This window comes from Gracilinanus agilis, chromosome 1, assembly GCF_016433145.1.
Source record: "Gracilinanus agilis isolate LMUSP501 chromosome 1, AgileGrace, whole genome shotgun sequence".
NCBI classification, from domain to species: domain Eukaryota; kingdom Metazoa; phylum Chordata; class Mammalia; order Didelphimorphia; family Didelphidae; genus Gracilinanus; species Gracilinanus agilis.
Window position 1 is genome coordinate 259,230,458 of NC_058130.1, and position 21,017 is coordinate 259,251,474.

General features: G+C 33.2%; 1 pseudogene; it reads left to right on the forward strand.

Annotated features, from left to right (window-relative positions):
* LOC123250559 overlaps positions 1–5,430 on the forward strand; it is a 98,889-nt pseudogene extending 93,459 nt beyond the window's left edge.
* The last annotated feature ends 15,587 nt before the right edge of the window (positions 5,431–21,017 follow it).

A 21,017-nucleotide genomic window follows, 5' to 3' on the forward strand; every position in this document is an offset into this window, starting at 1 on the left:
AACCTTCAAAGGTTAAATGACCCTAAGACGTTTGAAACAGAGTGTCAGTCAATGGAAAGTCAGGGGTCAGACCACAACCTGTTTGTCTAAGAGCTTCTACTGTCCACTTTGATGTGAGAAGAAAGTTTTTCCTTAGATGAGGATGTTGGGTTGGGGAGAATTGTAAGTTTTGGTGCTCTGGAGTGAGTAGATATTATGCCTTTTAGATGATGCTTTAGAAAAACCTTAATTTTAAAAAGAAAGTAAGAAAGGAAATGAGCCTTCACCACCTCCTCTTTGAGGTCATCTCAATCTGCAGACAATGTCCTCTGGGCTGTGTTTGTCAATGAAAGTGGACAACAACTATCTTGGGTTTGTTTTGGTGTTCGTAATATTATGCCCGTCACTTTTGTTGTACTGTATACATTCAGAAGGAAGAGGAAAATATATATCTACATATATATTTCCACTTAACTAATTTTTACTTCTAGCCGGTAAATATAGGTAGTAATGCAGGGATGACACTGTTTTTTGTACCTTGACATACAAAAAGCTCCTAATACTCTACATTCAAACTACAGAAGAAAACTGGAATCTCAAATGAAGCTGCTATGTGTATAAATATGAATATTAATGAATAAAAGTTGCTTGGATGGTTTGCCTTAACTAGTGCATGAGGTTTTTTTGCAGCATGCATGAGTTTTTAATGACCTTGTAACTTAAAACCTTAAATATGTGGAGCAAAATGTATCCAAAGCTTTCCCCAACATTATTCAAAAGTTACATGGCCCACAAGTATGTGCTAGCTTTTGAATAATGTTCTAATTTCTAACTTCCTTTCTGTGCCTTGAGCATGGGATGCCAGTTGTGCAATGGAATGGTCCTTTCCCCTGGGGGGACTGATCTGTTTGGCTGTCCACATGGAATTCAGTCACTTTAATGCATTCTGATAAGGCATAAAAGTACAAATACTGCCAAAATCTGCTGCAAAGACACCTCTGTGTTCTCAAAATAAAATGTTCATGTTTGTTTAATTTTTCTACTTTTTTGGTGGTTATTTAATTTTTTTTTTAATTTTCAGTTGTTAAACATGTTTTATTCAGGTGTAGATGAATTCATTTATTCACTGTTCCACAAAGTTAACCTGGATAATGTTGTCTTAGTTTTTTAAAAAACTTCACCTTGAGATTGAGAAAATCATTTTCCCCTGAAATTTGCTTGTTTAAATTACTTATTTCTATTTTTGTATTGATTTTGGTTTTCATTCGTTTATTCTCTAGGCTTTTTTGTTTCGGTCTTACTCAATTTTTTGATCCTTTCTTTCTTTCTTTTTTTTTTTTGATGAATACATTTAAAAGATTTGAAATTTCACCAGCATTTAGCTCTAGTCACATTCTCTAAGCTTGATATATGATCTAATTGCTATCATTTTCTTTGATGAAATCATCTACGTTTTCTAAGATTTGTTTGTTGATCCTCCAATTCTTTAGGACTAAATTATCTTCACTGAAGTTTCTTTAAAGGTTCTTATTGACTGTGTTATATTGAAACTCTGGGAGCTAAGAGGCCACCCTGTTGATTGACAGGTGGACCCGTTGGATGTTAGAATGTTCCAGGAGGGGCGTGTGGACACAGAAGAGGGAAGTTGGCCCAGGGGGTTATAAAACACCCTGGCAGCCCTGGCAGGGGTCCTTTCTTTCCCTGAGACCTGAGATCTGTGGATCCTGGTCTTTTGTGGGATTGAGACTTGCAGACTTAACCTTGCAAGACCCTCCTGTTTGTTCCTGTAACATCATCATCCTGTACCCAGACCATCATCTCTGATTCTACTGCCCCTGGATATTAGGAAACCAATCATCTTAGTTATCTAGGTTTCCCAGGGCCTGGGAGGGATCTGGGAAGTGGGCAGGAGAAGAAGAAGAGGGTGGAAAGGGGTGGATATCTCAAGACTGGTTAGGTATATCATCTAGTAAAGAAGACGCTGAAACATCAAGCAGCAGTTTGCCTACTCTGGTGTGTCTGTGGCCAGGCTGGACCAGAGAGGAACTAACCATGCTGATTCATTACTTGCCTACAGTTTAAGGATACATCATTACCAAATTTAATTAGGGTTTCCCAATAATGCTATCCAATCCCATTATCCCTCTTTCTTTAAATACAATCAAAGTTCCAAAAGTACCTTCCTGAAGTGGTTATTCATAGCTTCTTTGGGAAGGGAGATATGCAGTCAGATACCAACAGTTACCAAGCTGAAGAGCCCATTATATAATATCAATCAATCCCAGGTGGGACCTGAAGGGATATCATCCTTTGACTTGCAGGATCCAACCTGGGCACTGTTATAAAGGAGGGAGGTGTCATATCATTATCTCCCTCAAAATCTACATACCTCTAGTGGTATTATTGTAACAACTGCAATTTTATTTGATGATGATCAGCAAAAGATCTGATTAATAGTTTTGATTTCCTACATTTAGATATTTTTATTAACTAGTATATAGTAAGATTTTTGTAAAATTGCCAAGAACATCTTAGGAACGTGCACACAATTTTATATTTCCATTCAATAAATTCCAGGGATCTGTCATATTTAATCTTTTCTAAAAAAACCATGTACTTCTTTCTTATTAAGAATTAATAGCTTTCTCTATGTCTAAGAAGGGTAAATTGAAATATCCAATTATAATATTTTTGTTTATTTCTCATGATAATTGGATTAATTTTTCCTTTAAGGACTTAAATATTATGCTATTTGTGATATAATCTAGATATGACTGTTAAGATACAGGTAAATATATATGAATAGGAGATATATATACTTATACAAATTTGGATATACCTTTGATTATATGTAATGCCTTTTGATATATTGTTTTTAGTATGTCTTTTTTTAACTATATCTATTTTTATTGTATTTTCTTGATATAATGCTTGCCTTTCTGTTAATTTCTCTGAATTGAGATAATTTTTTTGCCATCTCCATATTTTAATGATTTGTGAATTCCACATTTCAAATATATTTCTTATAAACAGTATATTGCCAAATTCTACATTACAATTCATTTTCCTGCCCCCATCAATTTTACAAATATATTCATTCCATTCTTTTTCACATTTAAGACTCATGATTTGCATTTTTCTCAGTCTGAAAGTTGAAATAAAGAAGGAATATCATGAATATTTAATTGTTTCACTCATGTCTAACTCTTCATGACCTCATATGGGCTTTTCTTGGCAATGTGGTGGAGTAGTTTGCCATTTCCTTCATGTAATTTTGCAGATGAGGAAACTAAGGCAAACAGGGTTAAGTGATTTAATAGGATTATATAGCTTGTGAGAGTCTGAGGCCAGATTTCAACTCAGGTCTTTCTGACTTCAAGCCTATCATTCTATCTACTGTACCACTTAAATGCGCCTATGGTTATCAAGAGTATTCTGTTATTTAATTGCCCTATTCCTATTCTTCTACCCTTCTTTTTAACAAGTCCTGACTGATCTCTGGTTCTTAAGTTTTATTTCTCTCTTTTAAATATTCTTTATTGCTCATTTTAAACAATTAATTTTATTTGCTCGAGACTATTATCTTCACATATTTACACTCCATTTTAATGATTTACTCTCTCCTTTCACTTGCTACTTGTTTTGTTTATAAATTGAATGTATTCATAAACCAAACTCTGTGTGTGTATGTTCAATCATCTTTTATCTAGTCCATTTAATGAGATAACTATTTCTTGCTCAACTTTGGAATGCAACAGTTCACATACATATTCCCATACTTCTCATTCATCTCCTGGACATTTCATTACTTTTATTCCACACAATTTGTATTATTGGAGTATTAAGCCTTAGTAGATTAAAGCCTTATAGTCTTCAAATGTAATACTTCATTAAGTTTTTTTGATACCATTTTTTACTTTGAGCTGGCATCCTTGCTTATTATTGACCTTCTGGGGTATATGCTTAGCAATGGGATCTAAATAAAGTGGCATAGCCATTTTGTTAATTTTCTTAGCATAATTCCAAATTGTTTTACAGAATGGTAGGACCAATTCACATTTCCATCAACAATGTATTAATATGTCTGTCTTTTCATAACCCCTTCAACATCGATTATTACCCTATTTAGTCATCTTTGACAGCTTTCTAGTTGTTTATTAAAACCTCAGAATTGTTTTTATTTCATGTTCCCTTATAATAATTTAATCATTATTTTATTTGGCTGTTAATAATTTACCTTTCTTTTAAGTCATTTTTGTGTTGATTTGTTTATTAGAGAATGACTTTTTGACCCTATAAATTTTAATTAATTAATCATATCTTTGATATTAGGCTTTTATTAGAGATATTTGAGACAACTTTTTTTTTTTTAAATCAATGATTGCCATACTTATTCACCATTATTTGAACTTATTTTACTCAAACAATTTTTTTCAGGTTCATATAATCAAAATATTTGATTTTATCTCTTACAATCCCTTCTACCCATCATATCTGTCTTTTTCTTTCCCCAATCTTAACTGTGATATGCACATGAATTAGTTTGTAATTACTTTATCTTATGACTTTTAGTATATTATGCATTAATTTGGAGATGGTTTTCATATATGCTACAAAATGATCATCTTGAACATGTATGCCAAAAAACTTTCCAATTTTCTTGGCAATTTTTTGTCAGAGAAGTACTTACCTAATTTATGTTCTCATGATTATCAAAAATTGGCTTAAGGGTTCTGTCTGTCTGTCTGTCTGTCTGTCTGTCTGTCTCTTTCCCTCTGTCCCTCCTTTTCTCTCTCCCTTCTCCAGTTGGCCCAGAGCTTCTAGTGTTTGGCAGCAGCATCTCCTTTTCTCTTTGTTGCTGAGGTGCAGTTCATCCTTTAGGGTCCCTGCTGAGTGTCTGTCTGAAGAGCCGGGCCCCATTTTAGCTGTTCAATAAGAGTATCCTGAGGTTAATCTTCTATGTGGAAGAGTGTGGAGAAAACAGCCAGGCTATTCTGAAGGTTCTTAGAACAGAATAAGGCACTTGTGAACATCACACCCAAGTTTTACTGTGATTACTGCGATACCTATCTCAATCACAATTCTCCATCTGTGAGGAAGGCCCACTGTAGTGGAAGGAAGCACAAAGAGAATGTGAGAGACTGTTATCAAAAATCTATGGAAGAGCAAGCCCAGAGCCTGATTGATAAAACAACCACTGCATTTCAGCAAGGAAGAATTCCTCCTAATCTTTTCTCTGCTCCTCCACTAGGAGGGCCTATGATCCCACCTCCTCTCCCTAGCTTGATGGGGTCTGCCCCTCCTGGGATGATGCCTGTGGGGTCTCCTCCTGGCATGAAGATGCCCATGGGAGGTCACGTGCCTATGATGCCTGGCCTTCTGAAGATAAGACCCCTTCTCCATCCCATGATAGTCCCCACTCGCCCTTAGATGCCCAGACCAGACAGATAAGATAAAGGAAATTCAAGGGAAAAAATTGGCTTAAGGAGTTTAACAAAAAAACAAACAACTTCCTTATCTATCATATTCCATTGAGCTATTATTCTGTCTACTTATCTCTCTGTCTCTGTCACTATCTCTCTTTTTCTCCCTCAACCTCTCTTTACTGTACACACACTGATAGTTTTTAGGGTTACTCTTTATAATACAATTTGAGGGGGCTCAGTGGATTGAGATCCAGGTAGAATTGGGAGGCTCTGGGTTCAAATTTGACTTCAGATACTTCCTAGTTGTGTGACTCAGATCAAACTACTTAACTTCCATTAACTAGGCCTTACCACTCTTCTGCCTTGGAACCAATACCACAGTATTGATTCTAAGACAGAAGGTAAGGTCTAATTAAAAAAAATACATACATACATATATATATATATATATATATATACACATATAGATGTATATATTTTTATTTGAGATATGGAGGCTGTATTTTCTCTTCTTATCTTTCATTTTTCTTAATATTCTAGATATTTTATTAGTCTAAATAAATTTGAAATATTTTCTGTAGTTAAGTAAAATATCCCCACTTGTAGTTTGGTATATTAACATTATTAATTTATTTAAGTTAAGGTAAATTTAAAAAAAAACAACTCATTTAATTGGCTTGACTCCACAGGGAACACATAATAGTTCTTGGACTGTCCAAGCCTTTATTTTTTGAAGGAGCATTTTGTAACTGTATCTATACATATCTTGAGCATTCCTTGGTAGACTGACTGACTCATAGATATTTTATACATTTTGTATTTATTTAGAATGGGTCCATCTTTCCCTCTTCTTCCCTGGATTTGTTATTACTATATAAGAATTCTATTGATTCAGGGGAGTTTATTTTGAATCCCATATGTTAACTGAGGCTATTATTTACCTCAATTTTTTTTGATCCTCTAGGATTTTCTAAGTAAACCAGGAAATAGAGGTATTTTTTGTCTTTTCTTTGCTTATAGCTAGGGGGAAGTTTATTGAATAATTTATTTGCATTAAAAGAGATTGAACAAAGATCTCTTTCAGTTTCAGACATGTAGTGACCTCTGCCTGAACACAGCCATTGAAATTTCTAGATTTATCATTATGAGTCATAAAAAGCCCAGAAGCTAAATGCTAAACAAATCATTGGTTGACACCTGTTGGACAAGATCAAAACACTTAGCAGCTACCCACACCAAGAATGGAATTTTATATAAAAATCACTGCACTCTGTAGCTCAATGAAGCTTTTTAAAGAGATAAACATCAAAATGTTGAGAGCCTTTCATAATTTAACTATATAGAGGTTTTAGGAAGAGGTGCTTCCCCCTGTAGAATCAATGAATGAACAAAAAAAAAAGCATTTAAGCATTTACTACATGCATAGCACAGTTCAAAATTTTGAACATACAGATACAAAAACAGACTATATTTACCCACAAAGAGTTTAACTTCTAATAAGAGATAATATATATGCCAAAATGAAGAAGTGTTCTGTAAAGGTAAAGAGATGATAAGTAGAACCACAATGGAGAATATAATACCTCATCCACGAATAATGCCAGAATTATAGTTCCAGAACTTTAGGAGCACCGTTAATGAGGAAAGTGTCATTTGGTGTCACGGATGATATGAATAGAGAGTAGTAAGTTAAGTAAAGAATAATAGCAGGGAATTTTCTTAAATACTGATGCTGAAGAGGAAGTTACTGACAAGAACAATGAAGCCCTGTTATGGATTTTTTTTCTGGGACAAGGTCATTGAAAACAAGAAGTAAAGTTACCTAATCTCCCTCTCCTTCAACTTTTCTATGCATCTCTAGATAATATTATTTTTACTAGTATGATATGGGTCTCAATTAAATGATACTCTCAAAAACTTCTCTTCATAGATTCTGAGTAGTTTACATCTTTTCCCCCCTTAATTGCCTATGTATTGGAAGCCATTGAAGTGTATGAATTTGAAAAGGTAATGTTGCTGTAATATCTGATTAAGATCAATAAACTTGAGTGTGTGGTGTTTCTTTGGGCATGTGTCCTAAATTCAGAACAAATTTAATTTGTGTTATATTGGTGACAAACCTCCAAATATAGATATAGAGTATTTTATTTCTTATCACTTGACATCAATTACACAATGTTGCTTAGGATTGCAAATCTGTAAATGATTTCATTATGCCTAGAGCTACCAAAAATCAATATTTTTGTTTTCTATGAATGTGATTAAATTTAACAAGATTGTGAAGGGAACAGAAAGCAATATGGAATTAACTGCATGTTAAATCCTCAAAACATCTTTCAGAAGATACAAGACACCATTTATCTTTCACATAATCACCACCTGAATTGAATAAAGGGGGAACAAAATAATATCAAATAGTGATTCAAAGGAATGAACCTAAGAGTTAGAAGTGTAAACTGAGTGTCTTATTGGGTTTGTTTCTCCACATTTTCCCACAAACGAATGTGAAGTTAATCAACTATTAGCTATGAATTAAGAAGAAGAAAAGGTACCATAGAGTAAGAGACAAAAAAACCACCAAGCCATAAAATTTTAGCATTGGAATGGACTTTTGCATCCAATTAATCCAAACTATCCTAAAACAATGCCAATTCTATCCAATCTACACCCTAAAGTAATACTAATTATAACAAACAAAAAATCATGGTCTTTAATCTCTGCTTGAAGACTTCCAATAAAGGGGTACCCACCATCTTCTCTGGCAACCCATTCCACTTTTGGACAGTTCAATTTTTAAAAGAAGTTCTTCGTTTTTTTTCTGACATTAAGACCTTAAATTTCCTCTTTGTGACATCCAACCTTCATTCTAATTGGGGGGAAAATAAATTTTATCCCTCTTCCACATGAACATAATTCAAATGCTGAAAGAGAGCTATAATTCCCTCCAAAAAATCTCTTCTTTCAGATCAACATTTCTAGTTCCTTCAGTGGTTCCCTAAATGACATGGATTTAAAGTTCTTGACCATCTTTGTTTCTTTTCTCTGGACATTCTTCTGCTACCAATATCATTCTTAAACTATGATGTCAAGAACTGATTACATATTTTCAGATGTAATCTGATTACAATAGATCAAAGGACAGCTCATTTCCTTATTCTAAAAGGCTCTGACTCTTTCAATCCAGGCCATAATGGTATTTAATTTTTTGACCATCATATCACATTATTAAATCATATATTGAACTTACAATCCACCAAAACTCCTTGATCAGTTTTAAACAATTATCTCACCATTTCCCTTTTATCCTGTAATAACTGTCAAATTGATTTTTGAATCCATATATAAAGTCTCTGAAAGTCTAAAGACTATAGCCAATGAGCTCAACTTCAACTTCTGAGAAAATTCTATAATAGATCATTTAAGAAGAACAAGTAAAATATCCAAAGGGCTTTAAAAGAATGCCTACCCTTTGATCCAACTATAGCACTGTTGGGTTTATGCCCTTCAATTGGGGAATGGCTGAATAAATTGATATCTGATAGTGATAGAATATTATTGTACTGAAAGGAATAATGAACTGGAGGAATTCCATGTGAACTGGAAAAACCTCCAGGAACTGATGCAGAGTGAAAGGAGCAGAACTAGGAGAACATTGTACACAGAGACTGATACATTATGGCACAATTGAATGTAATAGACTTTTCTACTAGCAGCAATGCAATGACTCAGGACAATTGAGAGGAACTTATTAGAAAGAACACTATCCACATCCAGAGAAAGAACTGTGGGAACAGAAATACAGAAGAAAAACATATGATCGATCATGCAGTTCAACAGGGATGTGATTAGGGTTTTGCTGTTAAAAGATCACTACTGCAAATATAAGTAACATGTAAATAGATTTTGAACAATGATACATATATAACACCGTGGGACTGCTTGTCAGCTTCAGGAGAGGGAGGAAAAAGTGTGTGTGGGGTAATCATGAATCATGTAACCATGGAAAATATTCTAAATAAAAAAAATTTTAAAGAAGTACAAGTATAATTAAGTAAAAAGTAAAGTACAAGTAAAAAAAGAAGTACAAGTAAAAGTCAAGATTAGAAGAGCAATAAATTGGGGGAGGGGTGGCATATTTTAAACACAATTTCTTGAATTAGAGGCTGCATATCTAAAATGTATAGAGAACTTTGTCAAACATATAAGAATATGAGTCATTACCCAAGTGATAAATGGTCAAAGATATGAAGATACAATTTTTGAATGATGAAATCAATACTATAAATAACTGTGAAAATGCTATAAATCATTATTGACTAGAGAAATGCAAATCAGAATCACTATGAGATATAATTTCATACCTATTAGATTGGCCAAAATGATAAGAGGGCAAAATGAAAAATATTGGAATGGATGTAGTAAAATAGGGACACTAATACAGTGTTGTTGAAATTGTGAACTGATCCAACCATTCTGGAGAGCAATCTGGAATTATATATATATATATATATATATATATATATATATATATAATAGTGTTCATATTTGGACTCAGTAATATCACTACTAAATTTTATTTTCTAAGGTGATTAAAGAAAAAGGAAAAAGAACCTATATGTTCTAAAATGTTTGTAGTAGCTCTTTTCATGGTGGAAAAGAACTGGAAACTGAAGGGATGTCTCGCAACTGGAAAATGACTGAACTGAAATCATTTTGTTATATAATTTGTAATGAAATACCATTGTGCTTTAAGAAAAGACAGACAAGATGATCACAGAAAAACTAGAAAGACTTCTATAATGTGATACAAAGTAAAGTAAGCAAAATCAGGAGAACACTGTACAATTACAACAATAATGTGTGATGGTCAACTGTGAGAGATTTAAATATTATCAACAAGGCAAGGACAACTTCAAGGGACTCAGGACAAAAAAAGATATTCACGACCATGGAAGGAACAGAGTCTGAATACAGATTGAAATATATCATTCTTCACTTTATTTCCTTCATGAATTTTTCTCTAGTGTAAGTGATATGTGTTTTCTTTCACAACATGACAAACGTGGAAATATGTATTATATTCTCATATGTACTACCTATATCATATTATTGCCCTAATGGGTAGGGAAGAGGTGTAGGAGAAAGAAGAAAAAAGGAATGAGACAGTTTTTTGGACATAGTTAATGTGAGAATTTGTTTCTCTTGGATAAGTATATTTATTATAATTTATTACACATATATAACAAATCATTATATTATAGTTATATTACGTATAATATTATGTTATGTATAAAAATAAATGATTACTCAAGAATATGAAGTGCTTAAAGAAAATTTTGTAAAGGAAGCAATCATTATACAAAGCTAGGATGGTTTGATTAAGAACAATAAAATAAGATTAGCTTTATTTCCCTTTTTGGATTGGTAGCTAAACTAGCAGATTATGGGAATGCTATAAATACAGTTTACTTAATTTTTTAGCTAAGCCAAGAGGCAGAAACATCTACTAGCACTAGGGTTGCACTGAAAGTTTGGTTCATCTTTGTTTTTCCTCTTTTTGTGTTGTGTTTTTTTTTTTTTTTTTTTTTTTTTTGTGGTTAAGACCCTATAGTTTCTTATATAAAGGTGAGAAATGCTATCTTTTCATCAAAGTTAACATTAGCATATGTCAGATTCACTCTGATAGGAAAGACCACTGCAATTCAAATAACTTCCATTATGTAATTATGAGTTTTACACACAAAGAAATTGAGCTAGATCTTCAAAAGAATATTTGCCAACATAGAATGGAAAATATAACATACATTTCTAATGTGGAACATCATTTTCTTGGAACCAGATCAAGGAACTTATGTTTTATTTTTTGTGGTGAGGGGAGAAAAAGAAATTTTCTAAATTCTTATTTGCCCACAGATATCTTAATGACTAATAGATGAAAATTACATATGAAGCAGATATCATTTTATTTTTTGGAGTTAATGTTTCAATTTTCAATAAGATCACTCAGTCCCTCAGGGTACTGCCAAAGAACATTTCTGACACTCAATAATCAGGTCACCATCTACAAAGAATTCTATCAAAACCCATACCATCTGTTTAAGAAAAGGAGAGGAAAGGAATAAAAGAAAAGGGTAGGGGGCTGGGGGGGAGGGAAATCACACAGAGCACTGTTTGCATACTTGTTTGTCAGAAGCCTTAAATCTACTATACAATTTTAGCATTTTTTTCATTCCTCTTAACAATATGATTCCATAAATTCTAAGCAGATTGGCTAGTGAGGCTTAATAACTATATGAAACACATTTAGCTTGATAATCTCTATTATGTGTATTATAGAAATACGAAATAAGAATTTCAGTAACAATTTCTCCTTAAACAGCAAATGCTAAAGGAAAAAAGGAATTTTTCATTTACTTTCTTAATTTGAAAGATCATGAGTAATATAATGTTTTACATATAATACTAAATTGTATCTATTGTAAATACTGTCTTTGTGATCATGTGAAAAAAATAGAATCATTACAAAATATAGGAAACCCTCATTCACAGAAGAAAATTATTCTGAGATTCTTTCAAATAACAAAATCTACTAAGATTGTAAATGCAGAAATTCTCAAATAAAAATGAGTTCAAAACATTTTATGCTTATGGTCTGCTTGAAAATTTGGCTACAGAGATTATTTGCACACAGAGAGAATGTTCTAACACAAACTGCAAAACTATTTCTCAGGAGGATTTCCCATAATCCTAGTAATTAGCATATTTTATCTGTTGATTATGTATCAATTCTCTAGGAAATCTATATGATCATAACATAATTTATACTTGGATTTTGTTGGTACATGTGAAATTCACCTTCTTTAGTATATGTCTTCCTGAAAACTTATATGTAAATCAGAATTTCAAAAACTGAATTGTCATTTAAATTATCCCATGGAAGCTGTCAGTAATTTGTCACTGTTTTACCATCTTGAAAATTTGTTGGATACTGATTCTGTTATAGAGGTGTTTTTTTTAATATCATCCCTAAATTTATGAAGCATGCTATTAAACTCAAGATCCTTGGCTTAAATCATTGATAAAAATGTCTAGTTGGCTTGAAAACTCAAATCAACTTAAACTCCAAATCCTGAGTCATGCCTACTGATAATTCAGTTCTGCTTCTTTTCCTTGACCCAGTATGAACTACTAAAGATTGATTTTCAGTATTTATGCTGTTGTGGTACACTGGGTAGAGTGCTGGGCCTAGGGTAAAGAAGATTCATCTTCTTGAGTTCAAATCACATAATAGATATTTACTAGCTATGCTGCCCTGGGCAAATCACTTAACCCTATTTCCTCTGTTTCCTCATCTATAAAATGAGCTGGAGCAGGAAATGGCAAACCACTATAGTATCTGTCAAGAGAACCCAAAATGGGGTCTTGAAGATTCTGACACTACTAAAACAACTGAACAACAACTACATATATTGTGCGAATGTATATCGCTGTGACTCCTCTGCATTGTGGACTTTCAAGTCCCATCTTGTCCTGTCTCCTTGTATTGTGAGCTTTGCCTGTGTTCTCCAGTATGATCTGTTGAATATTAAGTTTCAACTCTTCAGGTTCACAGAATTTGCATTTTCTTTATCCAATATGAATTGATCATCTAGTTGTGATTTTTTTTCCTACTATAGATTCTGAACATAAAAATTTCTACTTTGCTTTGTTTCATGGATCATCAACAATTAGGTACTCAGAATAATCCTTTTGTAAAAGAAGATATAATCTATTGATATTTGAAGACCTGAATTTTCCTATATTAGGTTGCTTAAAGTGTTCAAATATTTAATGAGAATCTCAGAGATATGAAAATATCAGTAGTCTTCCCCCACAATATTTTGTGATTTAAAAAATCATTAGAAATTCCTGATAGTTGCCAAATGATCTTGGTACTTATTAGAATTAGTACATTCATACTAATTTAAATATAAATGTCAAATTCAAAATCAACAACAATTGATTCTTAGTTTTCTTTCTATGAAATGAACTGCCAATTTGGTTAAAATATTTGTCATAAAACTTAAACATATTTTTCTTAGGCTCAGATCCATCTATAACAAAAGACTCACTGAGGCTTGAGGGTTTGAGGACATTTTTTTCCAATAAGGGACTTTAGCTATGGGTTTAGGTGAATACCAGATTTATTCCTAGAAGAAACTATGCAGGATCAGTGAAAGGAATTAGGTTCTTTTTTTTCCTCAACTTCATAGTCTTCAGGTTTTTTTTTTAAACTCCAACCATAGATTTCTTAGGAAAATCACATAAAGCTAAAGAATGGCTCATATCTATGGTCTCACCAACTGAAAGTAGAGACAAATTCAATGAATTATGTAATTGGGCAGATACTTATTGACATACATATTTAATTCCTAACATGCAAAAATCTCATTAGTATGCATTGGTCAAGATTTAAGACATAATGTAATAACAACCAAGAATTTTTAACTTAAAACATGTAGAAATAAATGCGACTGTTGGGTAGATACTTTACTTTTATATTGGCTTTTTGCTATATCAATGACTTTCTCAAAGTTTGTCTTCTACTTATTCATTCCAGGGTTTGGAGTCACCTACCTGTTAGAATATTCAAATAATTTGCATATTTGTTGCAAGACTTCTGAAGGAAAGCCAGCATCAGCTGAGAAATAGCAACTTCCTACTCTTTAATTCATATTTCTTGATTGTTCCTCCATCACCTAAATTCTCAGAAAAAAAAAAAAAGAACAAGCCAAAAGAGACAATCACAAAATCAGGATCAACCAGCTAAAATACTATATGAACTGACATATGTAAGTAGCTGTCATAAATTCCAAGGGAAAAGAGAGCCCCTCTTTCCTTCTTCTTTTGCAAATCCCAGGAAGAGAGATTTATACTATATATTCTTGAGAAAGGAAGAAGAGATATAGAATGGAAGATAATCTGCTTTCAAAGTCTTCTGAGTGGTAAGTTTTTCCTGGCTTAGAAGTCAATAAAGGGGTGGGTTTGTCACCCTAAAATACAAAGTCCTTCAGGTCTGAGGATGAACTCATATTCCTATCAGATGAGTCTCATGGTCCTGCAAATCAGGGAGGCTCATATGCTTACTCTCATTACACATAGATAGATATGTACTTTTGTATTTCTCTTCTCTCTCTCTCTCTCTCTCTCTCTCTCTCTCTCTCTCTCTCTCTCTCTCTCTCAGACACACACAGACACACATATATACACACACAAACACATGTATATACTTTATATATATATGTATATATATATATATGAAAATGGCAACCAACCATAGCATTATAAACCTTAATTTATCATTGTCTCAAAGACCTACCTAGTCAACACAGGAATTACTGAAGTAGGTCTATTAAGCAGAGCCAATCTGTGCACTAACATAACAAAAATAATGATGGGCTTTGATAGCAGAGCCCCTATAAATGGTGGAGCTGGAGGGTGGTTTAAATATTATCAAGCTTGATTTCTTTATTTAGCAAATAAGGGAACCTGAAACCAAGAGAGACTAAATGACTTGCCAAAAGGCTCCCAGGAAATTATTAAATGTGATAGACCAGAGCATAAGAAATCACTTCCCTAAAACCAGTGAAGCCTCATAAGGAAGAACAGTTTTAATATCCCTGATCTCAAACTGTCCCTAGTTTACCACATGAGGGAATGAAAGCTTTCAGTAATCTGGTTGGTGTCTGGGAGAAAAGTGTTTACTGTAAGCATGGCTCATTCGATGTGTAGGGCAGGGAACATTGTTCATAGGATCTAGCACAACTCTCTGCTATGTTGATTGGCTCCAGCCCTCTCTCTGTGGATAGAGTTCTGTGGGTCTTGGAAAATGAGGGGATCTGAAGTCTGTGTCCTTGAATTATGTCTTTTTATTTTCATGCAGATGTGACAATATTTTTAGTTTAATATCACTGAATTTATGCTTCTCATTTTCTGTCAATCCAGAGCTCTGTAATGGCTCTGTCCATTCCTGAACCACTAGACTGGCATAAACCACAATTGATATCAAACACTAGCAAAACCCACATTCAAACCCGTAGCCTCTGACTCCAAATATAACACTCTCTCCCCTGTTTTGTACCTTGTCTTGATGAACAATAAGTGAAATATGAAAACTGAATTTTTAAAAGTTGAAAAAGTTGAATTGTTTGTGCAATGCCAACAGAAAAGTTTGCAATATATGTCACAAGGCTCAGTCTACACTACTTCTGAGGACATAGAAATAGCAATCTATGATGTTTTCACCAGCCAAGATAACTAAGAGCTACCAAATATTCTGAACATGTTCAATCCTGCTTCAGTCATTTTGACCTATTTTGAAATATTGTAATTATAGACTATAATAGAAACATTAATCAAGCCTTTTGACACCCAAAGTGTTATTGTTCTGAAATGTAAAAGTACCATATTCTTTAGACATTTTTCTCCCAGAAGAATCTGAATTTTAATCGTGACAATTTATCCTGCTTTAGGGAACAATATCTTATAGTTGACAAATGTGTCATGTTGTCTTAATTAGTTTTTAAAATTTGAAAAGATATCCAGAGGTCTTGGAAATGTGCCTACTTGTACAAATATAATAATCGATAAAATTGACTACTATCATTCTATTATATAAAAGGACATTTTCTACCTTTTTTCTGCTTCCAACAAAGTTCCTTTTGAATGCTGATACTTAAGACAATGCCAGAAATCTTTCTTTTATAGATCCATTAGGTATCCTTATATGTCACTGACATTTTGCTAGCCATTACTTAGATTTTATGCATTCAGATGATACAGATTTATTCACATCCTTATTAGCATTGATGCTTGGACCATTTTTCACGGAATAAATAATCCCAAAAGACATTAACTTTGACTTTCAAATGGTCAGGAGCAGCTCTAAACTGCTACTGTATGTGACAATTTTGTAGCTTTTATTTTAGTTTCTGAAAAATTTTTAAAAATGCGCAGTGGAATAAATGTAATTATGTTGGAGATGACATCTATAGCATATACAATTTTAGTCTAATTTCAAATATTTTTGTTCAGAAAATCAGAATGCTGTTGTATGTAATTCATTTAATCACTGTATACTTATAATTTCTTGAAAAATCTAGATCAGGGCACAGTAACCTTCATTGTACTAGTTATTTTTAATTTAATTTAATTTTCTCATAAATCTGTGTAGGGCAGGTAGGAGAACTGCCTGAACAAAGCATCCCAAAAGCAAGTTAAAAGAAATAACAGGTTTGAAGATAGGATACCTGATTTATAAATATACCATGATGGGGGTAAGGACTTCAGAAGGAAAGAAAAGATACCTGATAGGGAAATACATCTTTGGCAAAACCATATTTTGAACTGATCCTCATTATGCAATCAGTATAAGGTGATTTTGCTTGCCACTTTTAGCTTAAATGTTTTCTTTCAGTCTTTCGGATAGCTAGATATTTAATGACACAAATGTTTAGAATCACAAAGACAAACAAACTCATCTAACTCAATTTCATCATATTAAATGTGAGAAAATTGAAACCCATAATTTTAAATAATTTTCACAGGTGACACAGCAAATAATTAGAAGTGGGATAAGATCTCCAGTTTCCTATAGGCCAGTACTCTTTCCACTACGTTTCATTACTTTTAAATTAAAATACAATTGTTTTTGCCTACATCAAGTTCACAAACCTCATCAAGGGATTCTGAAGTAACATGTTAATTTTTCTCATGTTTAATTCAATCACACTAATTCCACTTTTAAGTTAGCTCAGACATTCATGGATAATTGTTTCAGGATTTTACTCTTGAGATATTTCCAAAGAATTGTAACTATTGTACAATTGTGCCTCAACTCAACTCAAACTAACATGCAAATTAAAATCTTCCCATCAGGCTCATTTGATTTTCATAGAATCAGAAAGTCGGAGCTGGAAGAACATCCAATTCAACTCTCAATTTGCAAAAGAGATCATTTATATTTGGAATTGTGAATGAATTGGCCAAAGTCATGCATCTGGTTTATGGTGATTCACCATTCCCTGAATGTATGTTGTTTTTTCCTGCCCCTTGGACCTAAATTTACTGTTTTCTCTACCATCTGCCAAATTCTGTCTGTTGAAATCCTACCTATTTTCCTAACTTCGTCAGTAGATTTGTAGCCTGGGTTAGTCACTTAAACTGTTTGTTTCAGTTTCTTTAACTGCTAAATGGAAATGATAATATTAGCACCTACCTCTCAAGGCTTCCTAAAACATAAGTAATTTATATATATTTAAGGAGTATTCGATTTGGAAAGGTTCAAATTATTATTCATCTATTATCTGTATGGTTATCTCTTTCTCCATTTCATTTTTTCTTATCTATTAAATGGAGAAAGGGGCAGGATTAAATAATCTTCAAACTTTACTCTAGCCCCAGAACCTATCTTACTTGTGCTATGAGTTTATTTGCTTGTAAACTTACTCTTTAGATCCTATGACTATGTGGAACCAAGTGACATAGTTATCTAGTAGAATTTTAGGAAAAATTAGGAAAATATTGTTTGACTAGAGTAATGTAAATGTCTTCTTATGGTATCATATTTCCCTTGGTTATATATTTTCTTATGGCCTTTGCAATTCTTTACTAGTGATATTCCACAATGGACTACATCATCACAATTTCAAAAATAACTGAAAGATATGGAGAACAGATGATCCCATTATGCTTATTGTTTGTTGTTTGGGAAAAGCTTTTATTTTTTTTCAGAGAGTTAAATGGAGGTTTTGGACTAAACATTAGGTCCAGACTTTTGTTCTATGGCCCTTTTGTTATGATGTGTTCTGTATGACTAATGTGTCCAGTCCATAAAGAATCCAGGGAACAATATACCTCATTGTTCAACGTGCCTTAATAGTCCAGAGTTGTGTTTTCTAGATCATCTTGCCAAATCTCTTGTCCTTGGTTGCTATTTTTGCTTTCCCCCTATAACACTCAGTATGGACTTTATTTTTCCATTACTGTAGTCAACTAAGATTTTATATGACTTCTGGGCCTGCTCCCTGGGTTCTGTGAGTTCAGCTCCCCTTATAACCATGTTACCCTGTCTGACCTCTTATGGATCTCACTGCACTATAGCTATAAATTACAGGAGTTGCTGACTAATTAAACATTTGTCTACCTCTGAGATATGGCTGGATGCCAACACTATGATATCCTGCATAAGATGGGTTTCATGTGGTTTATAGGCTTCAAATACAGCTTCCTTATCATCTCTAAAAGAATATGAATAGATTTAATTTTCCAACACTAACACAGTTGACACTCAATATTATACAATTCATATTCCTTTATGAGTAAGCAATTGCTCATTTCGTGTAGGTGTGTTGAGTTTCCACATTGTACTAACTGCTCTATATTTGGAATGATTTGAAATTATGTTAGTGAAATATGTAGCAATGGCACAGAGTTTAATCTAGTCATTTGAATTGGAGAAGTAGAAGGGATGAAAAAAACAAAATTGCTCATCGTGAGATACAACAGAATAGGAAAACATCAAATTAGCCATCAATTGGAAAATCATGGAGAGATTCTATAGATAATCAATGGATTTGATCCAAAATTGAGACATTCAATAAGGATGCCATTTGAGAAATTGCAAAGTGTTTTCAGTAGTTCCAATCTCCTTGCTGCTGTAGAAATCCATTTCTTTAAAAATGTGAATTTTTCAGTGATGCTATATAATAGAGAGAAATGGAATACCACTAGATCATATAATCACAAAATATCATAGACAAAAGATATGTCTGAAGACATTTATTCTAACTTTTACCTCAGCCTGCACAAAAATGGTCTCTGTAAGACATTGAACAATTGGCCAAGCAGCCTTTGCTTAAATATCTCCAGAAAAGAGAACTCATTAACTCCTGAATTCATTTCAATTGTGGATAACTATAATTCTCAGGAAGTGCTAGAATCATTGAACTTCATAGACTTTGCTACTAGTTTACTTTTGAACCTTAGTGATAACTTGTCAATGTCCTTCCTAAAATTGACAGTCAAAAACAAAAACAACAATCAAGATATATCCTGAACAAGGAAGAACAAAAACCTTCTTGAGCTTTGATTTTCCTGAATCTGTGATTGCATAGATATTGGAATTCTCTTCAATGAAGAATATAAAAATCTACTCATCCTGTGTGACTCATGTCCATATCATCCCACAAAGTCCTCATAGATAATTTAAAATCCAACATTTTAGATAGACTCTCCCAACAGTGTAATGAAATATTTTACTCATCTGTCATTCCTTTTTCTTGCCATGTGATCAGCCCAATACTGTCTTTATCATTTATATATATATAATATATCATATAATGTATTAATGCTATCCTTTTGTCCCATTCTTTTGAAGTCCTTACTGGTGAGGTTCACTCAAGAGTTAACCATAGTTAACTTTATACAAATAATGAAAACTTATCTACTTTGAAATAATTGAATTCCATGACCTAAGTGGTAAACTTTTCAAGAACAAACAAAAACTTAAGGATTGACATCAGAGAATTTGTCTCCTAGCCTTACTTCAATCAACTAATAAATGTTTTTAATAAGTGTTTCCTATGTCATGGAAACTTTACCAGTTTTATACTTCTTCTCTTTTCAAAAGAAATAGGATATTTAGTGACTTAAAAAGTGATATGACAACTAAAAAAAGTCTCTTCAGTCTTAGGCTGTGTTAAGGGAAGGATAGTGTCTAGGATTAGAAGTGACAGTTCTACTTTGTTATTCCATGTTCAGTACATAATTGGAATTCTGTGTGACACATTTTAGCAAGGATATTGTCTAAATAGAGATGTTATAAATGAGGGGAAATAGGATGGGATGGGTTTTGGGATCATGCCACATGTCTATCCACTGAAAGAGCTATGCATTCCTATCCTGAAGAAGAGAAAACTTACGAAGGACATGAGAACTGCTTAAGTTTTCTTCTAATATTTGAAAATCATCAGGTATAAAGGGCGATAGCTTTATTCTACTTGTATACAAGTAGCAAAAAGACATATGAGGCTTGACACTAGAGAAAATGTCCTACTAACTAAAGAAGTCCAAAAGTGGCATGAGCTGCTTCTGGCAATGGGTAGGCTCCTGTCTCCTAGAGATCTTTAAGCAGAAGGACTGGATAAGCATTCACTAGATATATTGTAGAGAGGATTCCTTGCCTGGATGACCTCTGAAGTCACTTCTAACTCTGAAATATCATGATTCCTACTTTCTTTTTTATACATTCTCTTAAACTAGAACTGAGGAATAAAGTTGGATGGTTCTTCAACCCATTTCTCTTTTTTGGGGCTAAATGAGGAACACTGGCATTAAGAAAGGTTGGTCTTAGAAGTATTTAGGAGTTTTTCTTGGAGTATATTGGAATTAACAATATTTGAAAACTATCGATGAACTGTTAAAAACTGTGGAGTGAATGAAATCCGGGGAACAATTTTTTCCCCTGTATTACAACAATCTTCAGACAAAGAGGTGATTGATGTGTCAAGTATAAGAATTTGTTTTGCTTGACTACACATATTTAAAACAGTTTCCCACTCCCACCCCCACCTC